Source organism: Mastomys coucha, unplaced genomic scaffold (assembly GCF_008632895.1).
Source record: "Mastomys coucha isolate ucsf_1 unplaced genomic scaffold, UCSF_Mcou_1 pScaffold6, whole genome shotgun sequence".
Classification (NCBI taxonomy): Eukaryota; Metazoa; Chordata; class Mammalia; order Rodentia; family Muridae; genus Mastomys; species Mastomys coucha.
Window position 1 is genome coordinate 5,131,811 of NW_022196912.1, and position 17,349 is coordinate 5,149,159.

Consider the following 17,349-nt stretch of genomic DNA (forward strand, 5'->3'; position numbering starts at 1 on the left):
CTTAATGCTGGAAATATCTTACTTAAGTCCTTGCATAGTAATGTGTGCCTTTAATGTTCGTGAAGGAGAGGCAGGGTGATCTCGGGGTTCCAGGCTAGCCAGGGTTATAATGAGACCATGTCTTTAAACAAAAAAAGAAGGAAGAAAAATAACCAGCCTCTGGGTTATTTCAGTGGAAGAGCCTTGACTTCCTGTTTCTCTGTTACTAATAAGAGGCTCTTATTTTGTATAGACTCCGTTGTACCTATCTCTGAAGCATTCTGATTTTCACTTATTTTTTAGCTTGAATATATTCTTCTAAATAATGCAGATTAGAATGTGAGATTGGTGGCAAGGTGGTCCTCCCCAAATTGCATTTGTGGTCCACTGGAAACATGGACACATAAATAAAAAGGTGTGGCAGATAGGCAGTTAATGTGAAGAACCTAGCTGTTACAAGGCAAGTGGCACAGTGTGATGGTGTACTTTAATATAATAAAGTCTTAAAGTCTTTGAAGAGAGATGAGCGCTTAGACTATACAGAAGTATAAGAATAAAAAGATGCAGACTACCTAGCATCCGATAATTGTTCAATAATGACAGCTCTTGGAAATTAAAAAAAAAAAAAGATAAAAGAAAAAAAAGAGAGGAAGTTCTCATCAGTTGTGCCCAAAACTAAACCTGGAAAAGTTAGTGTCCATGAGACCTTAGAGACTTGGGAAGACTTTAAATGATTTGATCTAGAAGACTTGGTGTTAGCAGAACAACACTGCCTTTTAAAAAAAGAAAATAGATTTATTTTACACATGTTTTGCCTACATATTTGTATGTGCATGCTTGGTGCCCATGAAGGTCATTGGATCTCCTGGAATTGAAGTTCAGGATGGTTGTGGATCACAGTGTGAGCATTGGGAATCAAGCCTGGGTTCTCTGCAAGAGCAGGAAGTGCTCTTAACCACTGAGCCATCTGTCCAGCCCCAGTAACACTGGTTTTTAATTGTAAATAAGTAATCTTAAATAGTGAATCGAATTAGTTTTTAGCTGGTATTACTACTACTACTACTACTTTTAGATGTGTATCTGCATGTAGGTGTGTGCAATGACTGTAGGTTCTCACTGAGCCCAGAGGTTCAGGTCCCTTTGCAGTAGATTTAACAGCCAGTTATAAACCTCCTGATATGGGTGCTGGAAATTGAACTTGAGTTCTCAGAGCAGCAAATGCTCTTGACCACTGAGTTGTCTCTCCAGATCCTGGTTGGCTTTGTTTTGTTGTTTATTGTTTTTTAGTAGGAAACAAGAAATAGGTATTGATCAACAGACATTCACTCTCTGCTGTGTACTAACCTATGGCAGCCACTTTCATAATACTATCATTTAATCATTCCGCAAGTCTGGAAAAGTACATTTTATTATTCATTTTCAACAAAACAACCAAGGAGCAAGTTTCTATGCATAAGAAGTAGCAAAAAAAGAATATTTAATTGACTTCTGTGACTGACTTCATAGAAAGGAAGGTGCCAGAACGTGTGTGGTTGAATGTCTGCATTGTGTTCAGAGTTGAGATTAGCCTAGCCCATGCAGCAAGTTTGACCTTTATCCAAGCTCATCTGCTTTTGGAGATGGGTGCATTAGTTTGGTACCATTAATGAGTCATGTGGCTTCACATTTTCCAAATAACCTGCTCAGAGTTTTACCTCACTTGGGACTTTTTAGGAAGGCTCTGCTCTGATTGACCACCAAAGTGGTTTTGTTTTTTTCCTAGAATGTTGATAACAACACTAGCAGCTATTGTGCAAAGAAGGACAGATTTGCTCTAAATTTCTCAAGAGTAAATTCAAGAGCAAAGGGTGGTGGTAAGCCATTTCAGCTCACGGTGGAGGTGGGAAATAATAATTATTTATTTAATTTCTCTCTTTTGTTTTATAACAGAGTATTAGTTTTTCTTTTTTTATGTGTATGAAAGTTTTGCTGCACCTTGTGTGTAGTTATGAATGCTGTTGAGCTTGTGGGAATCTAACTCAGGTCCTCTGTAAGAGCAGCAAGTTCTTAGCTATAGAACCACCTCTCTAGCCAAGTTGTTTTTTTCTAGTGTAAACATTTGAGGAGAAGAACTACTTTGGGCTGGAGCGATGGCTCAGCAGGTAAGAGCACTGACTGCTCTTCTGAAGGTCCTGAGTTCAGATCCCAGCAACCACATGGTGGCTCACAACCACCTGTAATGAGATCGGACGCCCTCTTCTGGTGTGTCTGAAGACAGCTACAGTGAATTATGCTGGAGTGAGCAGGGCCAGAGCAAGCGGGGCTGGCAGAGGTCCTGAGTTCAATTCCCAGCAGCCACACACATGATCGTTCACTGCCATCTGTACAGCTACAGTGTACTCATGTACATATAAAATAAATAAAATAAATCTTTAAAAAAAAAAGAACTTCTGCTTTAAATTATTTTTCAATAATAATGTTAATCTTAGTTTCATTTCTCCTGATTGAACCAACACTATTTTCCAGATGGTCTAGTTGGATTGTGGTAGAATCTATGTTGAAGGTTTTTCTTTGGTCTGGAATTAACTGGCCACCAATTGGGTTCCACCCCTTGGTGTTACTTCTTTGGCATCTTAAACAACCATCTGATTTGAATTGTATTCGTCTTTGCTAGTTTGCCAACTTTACTTGGGTGTAGATGTTTTCTTGCTTGGTGTTCAGAAGTTACGAAAATGTATTTTTATGCCTAAGAATTGATTTTACATCTTGTGTCTATAATATATAACATATTGCATACATATAGGGGCATGTTGTTTTTAAGAATCTATAATCTGGAGCTGGAGAGATGGCTCAGTGGTTAAGAGCATTGGCTATTTCTCTAGAGGGCGTGAGTTCAGTTTCCAGTGTGTACACACAGAGACACATACACAGGGGTTCACAACTGTCTGTAACCCATGTTCCAAGGGTATCTAATACCTTCTTCTGGTCTTTGAGGCTATCACGCATTCATGTGGTATAGAAACAGGCATGCAGGTAAAACACCAATACACATAAAATAATAATAAAAGAAAAATTTATTCTTAAAAGGAAGTAACTGGAGAAAAGGAAGTATATAAAACCCTTTTATTCACTTTTTTAAAAAAGATTTTTAAATTTTATTTTATGTATATGAGTACACTGTAGCTGTAGATGGTTGTGAGCCATTATGTGGTTGCTGGGAATTGAATTCCGACTATGCTCACTCCAGTCAGCCTGATTGCTCTGGTCGACCCCACTGGCTCTGGCTCAAAGATTTTTTATTTATTATTATGTCTAAGTACACTGTAGCTGTCTTCAGACACACCAGAAGAAGGTGTCAGATCTCTTTATGGATGGCTGTGAGCCACCATGTGGTTGCTGAGATTTGAACTCAGGACCTTCGGAAGAGCAGTCATTGCTCTTAACCACTGAGCCATCTCTGCAGCCCCTATTCACTTTTTTTTTTTAAAGATATATTTATTTATTATATGTAAGTATACTGTAGTTGTCTTCAGACACCAGAAAAGGGCATCAGATCTCATGGTTGTGAGCCACCATGTGGTTACTGGGATTTCAACTCAGGACCTTCGGAAGAGCAGTCAGTGTTCATAAAATAAATAAATAAATCTTAAAAAAAAAAATGTAAACGTTTGTTTCTTCTTTTTACAAGATTAGGTATATGATAACATAGCCACTGAAATGCAGTTCACAGTTGTGTATAGATAGATGGCTGATAATGCTCTGAAGGCATTTACATTTTTAAGAATCTTGAGTGCTGGGTACTTTAATAATATTTTAGGCCCAGGTTAAAGCAGAAAGTGAAATTTAGTGATTTAGGGAAGGGGAAAGCAGAGAAGTTTTTTGCAAGCAGCACATCTTACACACAGCTTTTCCTACTGAACTACGATCTTCGATTTTCTTATGGTTTCCCTCTCTGATTTTGGTTTGAGGATTAAGATTGAAGTAGATCTGGAATATGTTGAAGTGTAGTATGTGTGGATGAGTCCTTGAAATCAATAAAGGATATTTGGATCATAAAGTCTGTTTTAGATACACAAATATGTGTATCCATTACAGAAGTGATTTTTGCTAAATCAGCTTTGCAATCAAAGTGTGTATGGAACTGTGTAACCAACACAAAGACCAAGACATACATTGTTGGCAACCTGGAAGCCCCTTGAAGACCTCTGTTACTGCTCTCAGCTCTTCCCTTCAATCCCCTGGATTAGCTGCACATGTTTTTAACCTCATGTAAATAGAATCAGCCTGTGTTCCTTTTTACCTGCCCTTGCCTTTAGTATTTGTGGCCTTCATCCATGTTAGTGGCTTATATAGCATGAGCTTGTTCATTCTGTTTTGTTTTTTTTTTAAGATTTATTTATTTATTATATGTAAGTACACTGTAGCTGTCTTCAAACATCCTAGAAGAGGGTGTCAGATCTCATTACGGATGGTTGTGAGCCACCATGTGGTTGCTGGAATTTGAACTCAGGGCCTTTGGAAGAGCAGTCAGTCAGTGCTCTTAACTGCTGAGCCATCTCTCCAGCCCCAGTAGAAGTTCATTCTTATATAATATTATATTGTTTAAATATGCTACAATGTATTCACAAGGTTTACAGTTGAACCTCGAGACATACATAGAAATTGTATTTTATGTTTAGATGTCATTGAGCCCTACATGTATATAATTTAGTGCATACATGTCCATGATCTTTTTGAGTTTTATATCAACATATATTATTGTATTTACCCAAAGAAATTTACAAGAAATGGAACATAGGACACTTTGAAGACATGTGAACCTGGTTTCTCATGATTATGTCACTATTACTTTGACATTTCAATTTGGGGCTAACAATCCCCAAAAATAGTGGAAGAAACTACCGTGTCCTCTGTTTTCATTTTTGCAGATAGTCATATTATTATGCCTGGGTTATGCCTATAAACATTTTTGCTTGTTCCCCACCACCCTTCCTTCACCTCCTCCATCATCATCATCATCATCATCATCATCATCATCATCATCATCACCACCACCACCACCACCACCACCACTACTATCATCACCATCATCAATCATGGGTCAGGAGTCACTACGAACCTGGTTTAACCATGACCTCTTGGGCTCAAGCAGTCCTACTCAAGTACCTGGGATTTAACATGTGTACCACTGTGTCTACTTTCTAAGTGTCTCCATGCATCTGCACCTTAGTGTGTGAGTGTGGGAGCATGCATGCTATAGCATATGTGTTGTGGAGGTCAGAGGACACTCCTGGGTGTCAGTCCTTACCTCCCACCTTGATTGAGGCAGTGTCTGTCTTTGGTTGTTTTTTTTCCCCCATTTGTCCACAGTAGGTGGCCTGCAAGCTTTGGGGATTGGCTTGTTTCCACCTCCATTTTCTTACAGGAACTCTGGGATTACAGATGATCTGGGTACTTGTCCAGCTTTTCACATGGACTCTGGGAACTGGAACTCAGACCTTCACACTGGCATAGCAAGTGCTTTTACCCAGAAGAAGTAATATTGTCAGTACTTCAAAGTTTACCTATCAGTGCCTGAAATCTCATCTAGTCAGGCAGCTGAGACAGGAGGATTATAAATTTAAGGTCAGCCTGGGTAATTTAGGGGGTTTCTGTCTAAAAATAAAACTTTGAAAAGAAAATTGGAGATGTATCTCATTAGTCTTTGTTCAGTTGGTTGGTTTTTGTTTGTTTTTTCGAGACAGGGCTTCTCTGTATAGCCTTGGCTGTCCTGGAACTCACTCTGTAGACCAGGCTGGTCAAAAATCTACCTGCCTCTGCCTCCCAAGTGCTGGGATTAAAGGCGTGCACCACCACCACCCGGCCTCCTTAGTCTTGAGTTCAATTTTACACATGAAAATAAATACACCTCATGATCCCCTCATCAGTTATAGGTTAACTGATTTCAAGGAGGACATCTTTTGACATTTAGGCATTTTTAAGTATTTCAGACTTGGACATGTGATTTTTGAGTATTCAAGAACTAACACTACTGAAGTTGTTCTAAGTATTTTTCTTTCTACTTTAAGCATCTGAGTCCTTTTTATTTTTAAAAGATTTATTTATTTTGTGTATATGAGTACACTGTTGCTGTCTTCATACACACCAGAAGAGGGCATCAGATCCCAGTACAGATGGTTGTGAGCCACCATGTGGTTGCTGGGAATTGATCTCAGGACCTCTGGAAGATCAGTCAGTGCTCTTAACCTCTGAGCCATCTCTCCAGCCCAGCTTCTGAGTCCTTTTAAACTTACCCTTTTTAATGCCTTTAAAGTATCTTGCACTGGACAGGTGCCACATGTAGAAGCAGGAGAGGAAGATTATGAGTTCAAGACCAGCCTGAGCACAGAAGAATTGAGTTCCAGGCCAACATGGACTATATAGTGAGAACATATCCTTTAAAAAAAAAAAAAGCAAACAAACAGGGTACCTGGTTGACCTGGAATTCCCTATGTAGATAACACTGGTTGGACTCATAGAGATCTGCCGGTTTTCCTAGTTAGTGCTGGAATTAAAAGTATGCTCCATTAATACCTAGCAAAAACCAGTTCTCCTGTTCTCTGGTTTTCTGCTCATTTTTAATTGTTCTTTATTATCTTATAATCAGCATATACTGATTATAAAAACTTGGGGCTGGAGTAATGGCTCAGCAGTTAGGAACACTGGCTCTTTTTCCAGAGGTACCCTGGCTTTGATTCCCAGCACTCACACAGTGGCTCACAACCATCTGTAACTCCAATTCTAGGGGATCAGATGGCTACTCTGGCCTCTGGGCACCAGACATGCAAAGACATACATGCAAGCAAAGGACCCATATACATGAGAGAAATAAATGTTTAAAAAACATTTTTTATTTATTTTTTAATAGATTTATTTATTATTATACCTAAGTACACTGAGGCTGTCTTCAGACACACCAGAAGAGGGCGTCAGATCTCACTACGAGTGGTTGTGAGCCACCATGTGGTTGCTGGGATTTGAACTCAGGACCTTCAGAAGAGCAATCAGTGCTCTTAACCACTGAGCCATCTCTCCAGCCCCCTAAAAAACATTTTTTAAAGAAGTGTAGCCAGGCAGTGGTGGCACACTCCTTTAATCCCAGTACTTGGGAGGCAGAGGCAGGCAGATTTCTGAGTTTGAGGTCAGCCTGCTCTACAGAGTGAATTCCAGGGCAGCCAGGGCTACACAAAGAAACCCTGTCTCAAAAAACAAAAAAAAACTGTGAACTTTGACAGAGAACGTGAGGCTTATTTTACTATTTGTTTTCTAGTCCTTGACCATATCATTCCTGACATATAGAAAAAGTTGAAAGTCAACATCCTTGGTAAGTTCTCAAGTAAAAGCTTATGTTAAAGTAACCTCTAAGCTTGTGTCCCCTAGAATACAGATGTCCCCTGAGAATGACAGGCCAGGCTCTTTTAAGGAACTACTTGCTTGAAATGGATGATATGGTAGCCTTAGATACTGAAGGAGGAGGAGAAGTTTGTTATTTTAAGTCTGCTCTTATTATTTGCCAGTCTGTGGTGAGGTTGTCTTTCCTGTTCACAAAAGCAGGTTAAAGAACATTGCTACCTTCCTTTCCTTATCATCTGTCTTTGTTCTGTGAGACAGGGTTTCTGTGTTTGTCCTGGAACTCACTCTGTAGACCATGCTGGCCTCAAACTCAGAGATCTACCTGCCTCTGCCTCACGAAGTGCTGGGATCAGAGGTGTTCACCACCACCACCACAATGTAACCTAAGGGTTTGTTTTTTATTTTTTATTTGTATGTCCATTGTTTTTAAAAGTTATTACCTTCAGGATGCAGCTACAGAGTTGGGGCACTCGTTTCATTGTCATGGTGACGTCCTTTTTTATTGCACCTTTTTTGCCCTTATCTAGGAATTAAAGATAGGAAGAAGGGTTTAAATTAGACTGTATGTTGCAAGAATCTAAATATCTCTCAGCTGCAGAGGTAAAGCAACACTAGAAGGTTTCTCATAGATGAAGTAGTAGTAAGCTCCCAGGGTACCTTTATGGAGCTTTCTGATTTCACAGGGAACCTATACTCTATTTCTGAGTTATTGATTTGAAACCTTATCTGAAATCTCTGAGAGTTAGAAAACTAAGCTGGGAAAAACTGGATGTTAGAGCCTGAATGAAACTTGCTACATTAAAAGTCTGATTTTAGGTGGCTAGAAAAATTGACATAATTATTGTATGCATGTTTTAGCAAAGAAACGGAAACTGGAAGCATGCCTTCCTGAGTTAGTAACTGAAAGGTTTGGATGAGAAACTAGGTAAGAAGGTAGGATGGTAGAGGTGAAATGATTTTTGCTATTTTTATAATTTTTCAAGTAGTGTGTGTACATTTGACAGTGGTTTTGCCATTGGATGTGACAGCAAGGACAGTGGACATGTAGGACTGTGTCAGACTTAACAACTGCACAGCAGGGACACTCAAAGGGTAGCCTATGGAATGGGTGAATGTACCACCTCATCATTTATCTGATAAGTAGTTAATTTCCAAAATATATAAACTATTCCTACAACTTGATAGCAGAAAAACTAATAACATTATTAACAATGGGCCAAGACTTGAGAGATGTCTCCAGAGAAGACAAATTAGCAAGCCAATGTGTGAAAAAAAGACTTGGTGTCTCTTACCATCAGAGAAATTCAAGAGAAACTTAAGATGTTTTCTCACCTCCCCTATAAGTATGTACTATTTAAAACAACAGCAGCAAAAAACGATGGGGCTGGAGTGGTGGTGCCATGCCTAAGAGTGCTTACTCTTGCGAAGGACCCAGCCCAATTTCCCTTCACTTACATGGCAGCTGACAGCCTACCACTCCAATCCCAGCTCATCTGATGCTCTTCTGGTCCCTGGGGACTCCTGCATGCATGTGTGCACATAAACTCATGCAAGCTTACACATATATACCTTTAAAAAGACAGTAAGACAAGGCCAGGAATGTAGCTCAGTGGTAGAGTGCTTGCTAGCCTGTGCAAGGTCATGAATTCAATCCTTAGCACCTCACTCCTCCCTAAGAGACAACAAGCATTGGGGGTCGGGGGTAATGGAGGATTGGAACCTTTGCAACTACTTTTCTTAGAATGTAAAATAGTAGAAATCCTGTAGAAAACAGACTGGAGGTTTATGAAAAGTAGAACAGTATATTACCCAGAAATTCTACTTCCAGTTATTGACCCACAAGAGAGTTGAAATCAATAGTTCCCCCTCCTACTGGGAGTCAGACCTAGAGCCTCTGGCATAGCAGTTGGCCCTCTCCAGCAGAGACACAGAAAACTGAAAAGATGTTTCCCTCTCATGTGCATAGTTGTAACCAGCACAGTAAGTAAGGCATAAAAATAATCCACCTTTTATTGATAAGCAGATGGATAAACAGTGTATACACACATTTACACAGGAATGTGATTCAACCTTTAGAAGGGATATCACAGTATGCAATGACATTGATGTACTGTGAGAACATTATGTTAAATAAAATAAGACAAGTCACTGAAAGATTAAGTACTTTCTAATTTCACTTATATGAAGTATCTAAAACATTTTTCCAGATTCAAGAGTCTTGGATGGGCTTGCCAAAAATGGAGGGTCTGTGGAGTTAGAATAAACAGCGAAGTTTCGTGGAGATCTCTGAATCCTAAGCACAGGTCAAAGCAATGAAGCTCACCTTACGTGATCTTGACCAAATAAAAGGAACTAGGTAGAAAGTTGTGGCTTAGTAGGTTTGGTTTGGTTTTTGAGACAGACTCTCTCTATATAGCTGGGTCTGACCATGAAACTCCCTTTGTAGACCAGGCTGCAAACTCAAAAAGATCCTTCTGCCTTTATGCCTTTTGAGTGCTGAGATTAAAGGTATGTACCACAGCACCTGGCAGTGTGTCTTTGATTATGAAATGAAGTCACACTACTCGGTTAATGATGTAATCTCAATGTAATTCTTTTTAAATTAGAAAAACGTTTAAAACTTTATTTTTTAGCACACTTAAATATTTATTAATTGTCAACAGTTTTTGGTATAATCACAGTAACTTTACAGGGACAATTGGCTAAAGTTATTGTGATTAGGAACGGAATAGAACCTAGTTCAGAATTTAAAAGTCTGGACCATTGAATAGGCAGCTCTTTGCAGAGTAAACCAGAGTGTAGCATAGAAATCTTCATGTGCCAATTACATTATGATAGCAAATAGGCAGACACTTAGTGCCTAAGTAAACTGAGTGGTCTGAAAGGAAACTTTGTTTTTGTTACAATAATGGCTCTTCTTTTAAATCCTAGTGGTACAGATTGAAGGCTGTTTGGTGCTTTTCATAAAACTGGGTTTGGCTGTAGAGAAAATACTGACTACTGGTTCATGAGGTGTTGAAAGAAACTGATAAAAGAAATTGTTCTATTAGTTTTTTTTTGGGGGGGGGGGTTCTCTGTATAGCCCTGGTTGTCCCAGAACTCACTCTGTAGACCAGGCTGACCTTGAACTTAGAAGTCTACCTGCCTCTGCCTCCCAAGTGCTGGGCTAAAGGCATGCGCCACCACCACCCGGCTCATCATCAGTTTTAAAACAATCTGTATATATGGTGCGCATGTATATATGATGTGTGCATGAAGGCAGCAATGTTAGAGAAAAACAATCTTGGCTGTTGCTTCTTACCACCCTCCACCTCATTTGAGTCAGGGTTTCTTGTTCATCTTTTGCGAGGTATTTGATCACACTGAACCCCGAATTTATTATTTAACTGAAAAAAAATTCTGGTGTGGCTCAGCCCTTAGTACACACCTTTAATCCCTAACAATGAAGGTAAAGTTAGTTGTAGAAGGAAGCACCCATGTTTGAAAGTGATGTCTAATTGAGTGTCAGGCAAAGTGACAAATCAGAGAAAGATTTGACAGAATAGAATACGCCCAACTCTCATGAGGGGAGGAAAGGGAAGGCACTTGAGTGGCAGTAAGAGAAAGGAGACAGTTTTACCAGACAGTTGTACAGAGACAGGTTGAAGAGAGAACAAACTAGACACAGGAGAAGGCAGAACAAGCCAGAGAATGAGAAGGAACCAGAAGATTAAAACAGATTTCAAGAGAGGCCCAGAGGAAAGTCAGTCAGCTTGGAGAGAAGTTTGTTGAGCCAAAAACAGCTGAGTTGAACCAGCCTGTCGTCAGAGCTCAGAAGAAAAAAAAAAAGAAAGGATGAGCTTATTCAGCAGCAAGTCTCAGAGGCTGCAAACATTCTAGGCCTAGATTAGATTATATGGAGGCTAGAAGCTTCCAGGACTAGACCTAGGTGTTTTATGTGGGCTTTGGAAACAACCCCAGGTCCTCATTCTTGTCGCATAGAAAGCAGTTCTACCTATTGAGCTGTCTCCACCCCCTACCCTCTTACTTTTGGTTTGAGGGACCTTATATGTTTGGGAGTAACTGTTTTCAAAATAGTAAGAGTTTTTGAAATACAGTTAGTCACTAGATTTTTGATTGATTTGTCTATTCAATTGTCTGACCATCTTATAGGATTTTTATAAACCTAAACCAAGAGAAAACAAACACTTACCTGTTTACGCTAGATACCTATCAGAAGAAGAGAGAGATGTTTGTTTTAAAGGTTAACAAATTGGCATGTAGCTTAGTGGTAGACTTCTTAGCATGCTCAAGTACTAGATTTGATGATTAATACCGTTTAAAAACTTAAGTAATAGGACATAGTGGCTAACACCAGACAGAGGCAGTTGAATCTCTTGAATTCAAGGCTAGGCTGGTCTAACAAGTTCCAGGACAGCCAGTGATATACAGAGAAAAACCCTGTCTTAAAAAAAAAAATATTTAGCCGGCGGTGGTGGTGCAGGCTTTTAATCCTAGCACTTGGGAGGCAGAGGCAGGCAGATTTCTGAGTTCTAGGCCAGCCTGCTCTACAGAGTGAGTTCCAGAACAGCCAGGGCTACACAGAGAAACCCTGTCTCAAAAAACCAAAAAAAAAAAAAAAGAAGTGTTTAATGGTCTGGCAGACTGGGAGGTAAATGTGATTGGGACGTGCATATGTGAAATTTCCATCTACTCAATAAAAGTATTAAGTTAAAAACAAAAAACAAGCCTTAAGTAGCTGGATGTGGTAGAGCACATATGAAGTCTCAACTCTTGAGTTCCAGGCTAGCCAGGTCTACATTATGATACCCTGTCAAGAAGAAGAAAAGGCTACTGACTGGTTTAAGAATTGGGCGTTTCCTTCCTTCCCTCCCTCCTTCCTTCCTTCCTTCCTTCCTTCCTCCCTTCCTTCCTTCCTTCCTTTCTTCCTTCCTTCTGTAGCCAAAGGAGTAATAAAAACAGATTTAAATAAAGTTTTTATGGAAGTTATATTTTGTGTTTCATCAGTTGTAGGAAACTTCTAAAAGTGGTCTTAGGAAAGTTGTAAGCTTACAAAAATAATGCCAGCCATTTGCAGTAGATACTTAGATTTTATTCCTTCTATTTTTCTCTGGACTCAGCTTTGTTGATACAATTACTGATTTGCACTACTAAACATTTTTAGTAGGTTTATAGATAACACATTTGAAAAAGCAAGAAATCAAAGTAACTTGTTTTTTTAATCCTTTATTTTTATTATATGTACATTAGTGTTTTGCTTGCATGCATGTTTGTATGAGGGTGTCAAATTCCCTGGAACAGTTATTATGGACAGTTGTGAGTTGCCATGTAGGTGTTAGGAATTGAACTTGGGTTTTTTGAACTTTGAGTAGATAGTGCTCTTAACTATTGAGCCATCTCTCCAGCCCCAGTTTGTTTTTGTTAAGACAGATGGTCTTTGATGTGTACAAGCAAAGAAAGTAGACTCTGAGAAAATTTATCTAGAGAGAACTAAGTATAAGAGATATGGGCTATAGTACGGCTTGAGTGAGAGTTCCAACAAGCAAGCACACACGATGTCAGCTTGCAGGGTTATTTAAATGTCTAAGTGTAGCTCTATTACAGAGTATCTGCCTGCCTAGCACTCACTCAGACCTGCAGTTGCTATTCAGCATCACATAAAGTAGATATGGTGATATACACCTTAACACCTGGGTGGTGGAGCAAGAAAACCCAAAGCTCGTCATCCTCAGCTACATATTGAGGTCAAAGAAACCTGTCTCAAAAACTAATAAAAATAATAATAAAAAAAAAAAGCAGTGTCAGTTGAGTGCAATGGTGCATGCTTCTGCTCTCAGCACTCAAGAGGCTTCATGGAGGAGCCTACTTTTTGATTTGAATGTATATAATCACCTTTTTAATTAAAAAGAAGGCACAGCATATACAGGATTTAAGTTTGTGATTTAAGTTTTATTTTTTAGTTGATAACCTGAATATTCATCTATATCCATCACTCATGATTTTTTTTAAAGATTTATTTATTTATTTTTATTTATGGCTGTACAGATTGCCCTGAGCTGTCATGTGTGTGGCTGCTGGGACTTGAACTCAGGACCTCTGCCAGCCTCGCTCGCTCCAGAGTAACTGTAGCTGTCTTCAGTTGCACCAGAAGAGAGCGTCTGATCTCATTACGGGTGGTTGTGAGCCACCATGTGGTTGCTGGGATCCGAACTCAGAACCTTCAGAAGAGCAGTCAGTGCTCTTACCCACTGAGCCATCTTGCCAGCCCCACTCATGATTTTTTATATGCTCTGTAAACACACTTTATTTATTGGAGTTTTTTTGGTTTTTTTTGTTTGTTTGTTTTTCGAGACAGGGTTTCTCTGTATAGCCCTGGCTGTCCTGGAACTCACTCTGTAGACCAGGCTGGTCTCGAACTCAGAAATCCACCTGCCTCTGCCTCCCAAGTGCTGAGATTAAAGGCGTGCACCACCACCGCCCGGCTTTTTTTTTTTTTTTTTTTTTTTTTTTTGGAGTATTTTTCTATTGATTGATAATTATGCTTTTAATATTTGCCTTTATGGAACTGTAGCAATTAACTTTATGCTAATATCTTGGCATGTTTATGTCACAATTTCAGGAAATAGATTCATAAATTCATGTCATTGGATCAAAAGGATGGTTCTTTTGTGCGCTCTATTTATTAGGTTTGTTGAGATGTAGCTGATACACCAAAAGTATACATTTGATGACTGTTCTGATGAGTTTGGAGGGATTTGCTTTTTTTCTTTTTTTTTTTTAAAGATTTAGTTTGTTTATTTTATGTGTATGAGTACACAGTAGCTGTACAGCTGACTGTGAGCCATCATGTGTGTGGCTGCTGTTGAACTCAGGACCTCTGCCAGCCGCTCTCGCTCTACCCGGCTCGCTCGGTTGTAGTTTACTGCAGCTGTCTTCAGACGCACCAGAAGAGGGCGTCTGATCTCATTACGGGTGGTTGTGAGCCACCATGTGGTTGCTGGGATTTGAACTTAGGAGCTTCAGAAGAGCAGTCAGTGCTCTTACCCGCTGAGCCATCTCTCCAGTCCGGGTTTTGCATTTTTAAAGTTTGGTCAAAATTGCCAGATTTGTTTATTTTGCAGTTTATAATTTCCATTAATGGAAAGAAGAAATGTTATTGATTGTACATGGAATATCTATGGAACAACTGGGGTTGAAATGATTTCCAGAGATGCTCAGAGAAAGTAGGTAGATTTGTTTGTTGTAGGTTGGTTTAGTTTGGCTGGACACTGAGCTTAGGATGATCCTTGGTCTCCTCTTCCCAAATGCTGAGGTTATAGGCCACCACTCTGTCAAGTAATTTTTTGTTTTGTTTTGTTTTGTTTTCCAAGACAGAGTTTCTCTGTGTAGCCCCAGCTATCCTGGAACTTACTCTGTATAGACCAGAGTGGCTTTGAACTCACAGAAGTCCTTCTGCCTCTACATCCTGAGTGCTGGGATTAAAGGTGTGTGCCACCACATTTGGCTAACTCTGCCACCTTAGTAGTTACCCATATTACAACCTCACATAATGAGTGATGAATTATCAGTAAATATTTTACAATGTTTTATATAGTAATATCATTTTGTTTACTATCTTACATGATCCTAAATGCTAAAAGTCCGGAATGCTCTAAACTCAAACTTTTTTTTTTTTTTTAAAGATTTATTTGTTTATTATATGTAAGTATGCTGTAGCTGTCTTCAGACACTCCAGAAGAGGGCGTCAGATCTTGTTACGGATGGTTGTGAGCTACCATGTGGTTGCTGGGATTTGAACTCAGGACCTTCGAAAGAGCAGTCGGTGCTCTTAACCACTGAGCCATCTCTCCAGCCCCAAACTTCTTGATATAGCATATGTTGGTACTGGTGATTTTTAGATTTCTGGACATTTTGAATTGTGGGTTTTGGTTTAGCAGTGTTGAATAGGTAGTCCAGGCAGATAGAAGTCACAAGTACCTGGTGGTTGTAGTGGGGCAAGCTTGTAACCCCAGACCTTGGTACATGAAGGCAGAAGCTGGCATTCAGAGCCATCTTGAAGACCAGCCTCCACCTCTAGTGAATTCCATGCTAGCTAGCTGGAGACCGTTGTCTCAAAAAAATTGATGGGAGGAGCGACACTCTTTTGGTTTGGTTGGTTGGTTTTGGTTTTTGTTTTTTTTTCCAGACAGGGTTTCTCTGTGTAGCCCTGGCTGTCCCGAACTCACTCTGTAGACCAGGCCGACCTCGAACTCAGAAATCTGCCTGCCTCTGCCTCCCAAGTGCTGGGATTAGAGGTGTGCGCCACCACCACCTGTCTGAGTAGCCACACTCTTATCCCAAGCATTTCAGATAAAGATTTCTAAGCAATAATGCTGTTTGATGGTTAAATTTGCTAAATACTTAACTGGAGCATATTTTTCTTGTTTAAAAGTATATAATATCAATCCATGGACTTGTAATACACAATAGAAACTATAATTTATTTTAAGCATGACAAGATTTTTTGGAAGCATTTATTATGTTCCTTTGATTTAACTTGACACATGGGAAACAATGTAGAATATTTCTAATAATGGTAACAAATACAAGTTAGAGCAATAAAAATAATCGTTATTTATTGGTCACTGTCCTAGGGAAGTACCAAATGCTCTTTAGTTTTAATGCCCTTAGTAATAACCCTCATTAAACAGATAATTGATATAGTTGGCATATGACAGAACAGAAGTTTAGGAAATGTTAGTAGATTAGAAACCATTTCTTTCTGATTAAACAGCCTGGATGAAGTTTTAATTAACTATATTATACTATACCAATAATGATTGTCTCTCATATAAAAGGCTTTAAAATATTTCTAAGAAACATAGCCTTTTTTGTTACATAAGGTTAGTCATTAATTATGCTGCAGTTACCTGCCTCTTTCTGGAAGAAAGAGAAAGTAATAAATAATAAATTAGTCTTACTTTTTTTTTTTAATTCAGGATGTATAAAAGTTAAAGATAGCAACAATTTAACAAACTTAAGAAAACTATTATTTCTTTTCATTTGGTGAAAGTAAATATCTAAAACATAGAAATGTGTAAAAATTGTGTGTATTAGACATTATATTACAATGTTTACTTTTTATATTGTTATTTACCACTAAAATATACAAGCATATGTAACTTTCTTTGAAAATGGTTCTTTTTTTTTCCCCCAGAGCTGAGGACTGAACCCAGGGCCTTGTGCTTGCTAAGCAAGCACTCTTCCACTGAGCTAAATCCCCAACTCCTGAAAATGGTTCTTAATGGGTGAATAATACTTTACATGTATATTGAAGTTTACTTAATCACTACTAGACATGTTAGTCACCATTACTTTTCCTGTGTTTTAAAGTTGTGCCATAGAGAAAAACCAAAAGAAAGGTGCTGTGAATTTCAGTGTTGAGAATCTGTCTCCCCAAAACAGCATTGACAAATGAAACAGATAGTTAACAGTCTTTTGGAACAAATAGCAGCTGCCTTTGCCTGTGTCTTTTCCTCTAGAAACTATAAAAAAGAAAGGAGGGCTGGTGAGGTGGCTCAGCCGGTTAGAGCACCGACTGATCTTCTGAAGGTTGTGAGTTCAAATTCCAGCAACTACATGGTGGCTCACAACCACCCATAATGAAATCTGACACCCTTTTCTGGTGTCTGAAGACAGCTACAGTGTACTCATTTATAATAATAAATAAATCTTTAAAAAAAAGAAAGGAGAATAAGGGGAAAAAATCTTAACCACTTTTTTTTTTTTTTTTGGTTTTTTGAGACAGGGCTCTGTGTAGTCCTGGCTATCCTGGAACTCACTCTGTAGACCAGGCTGGCCTCAAACTGAGGAATCCGCCTGCCTCCGCCTCCCAAGTGCTGGGATTAAAGGCATGTGCTACCACAGCCCAGCCTTAACCTTCATTTTCAGTGAAATAAAAGACTTATGATTACTTTTGGCTGTCAGAATCATCTGAGAAGGGCAGACAGTGTGTGCTTC

The 17,349-nt window shown here is 39.1% G+C and overlaps 1 protein-coding gene across 2 annotated transcripts in view; it reads left to right on the forward strand.

Annotated features, from left to right (window-relative positions):
* Fbxo11 (F-box protein 11) overlaps positions 1–17,349 on the forward strand; it is an 83,185-nt gene that overhangs the window by 7,823 nt on the left and 58,013 nt on the right. The window lies entirely within an intron of this gene.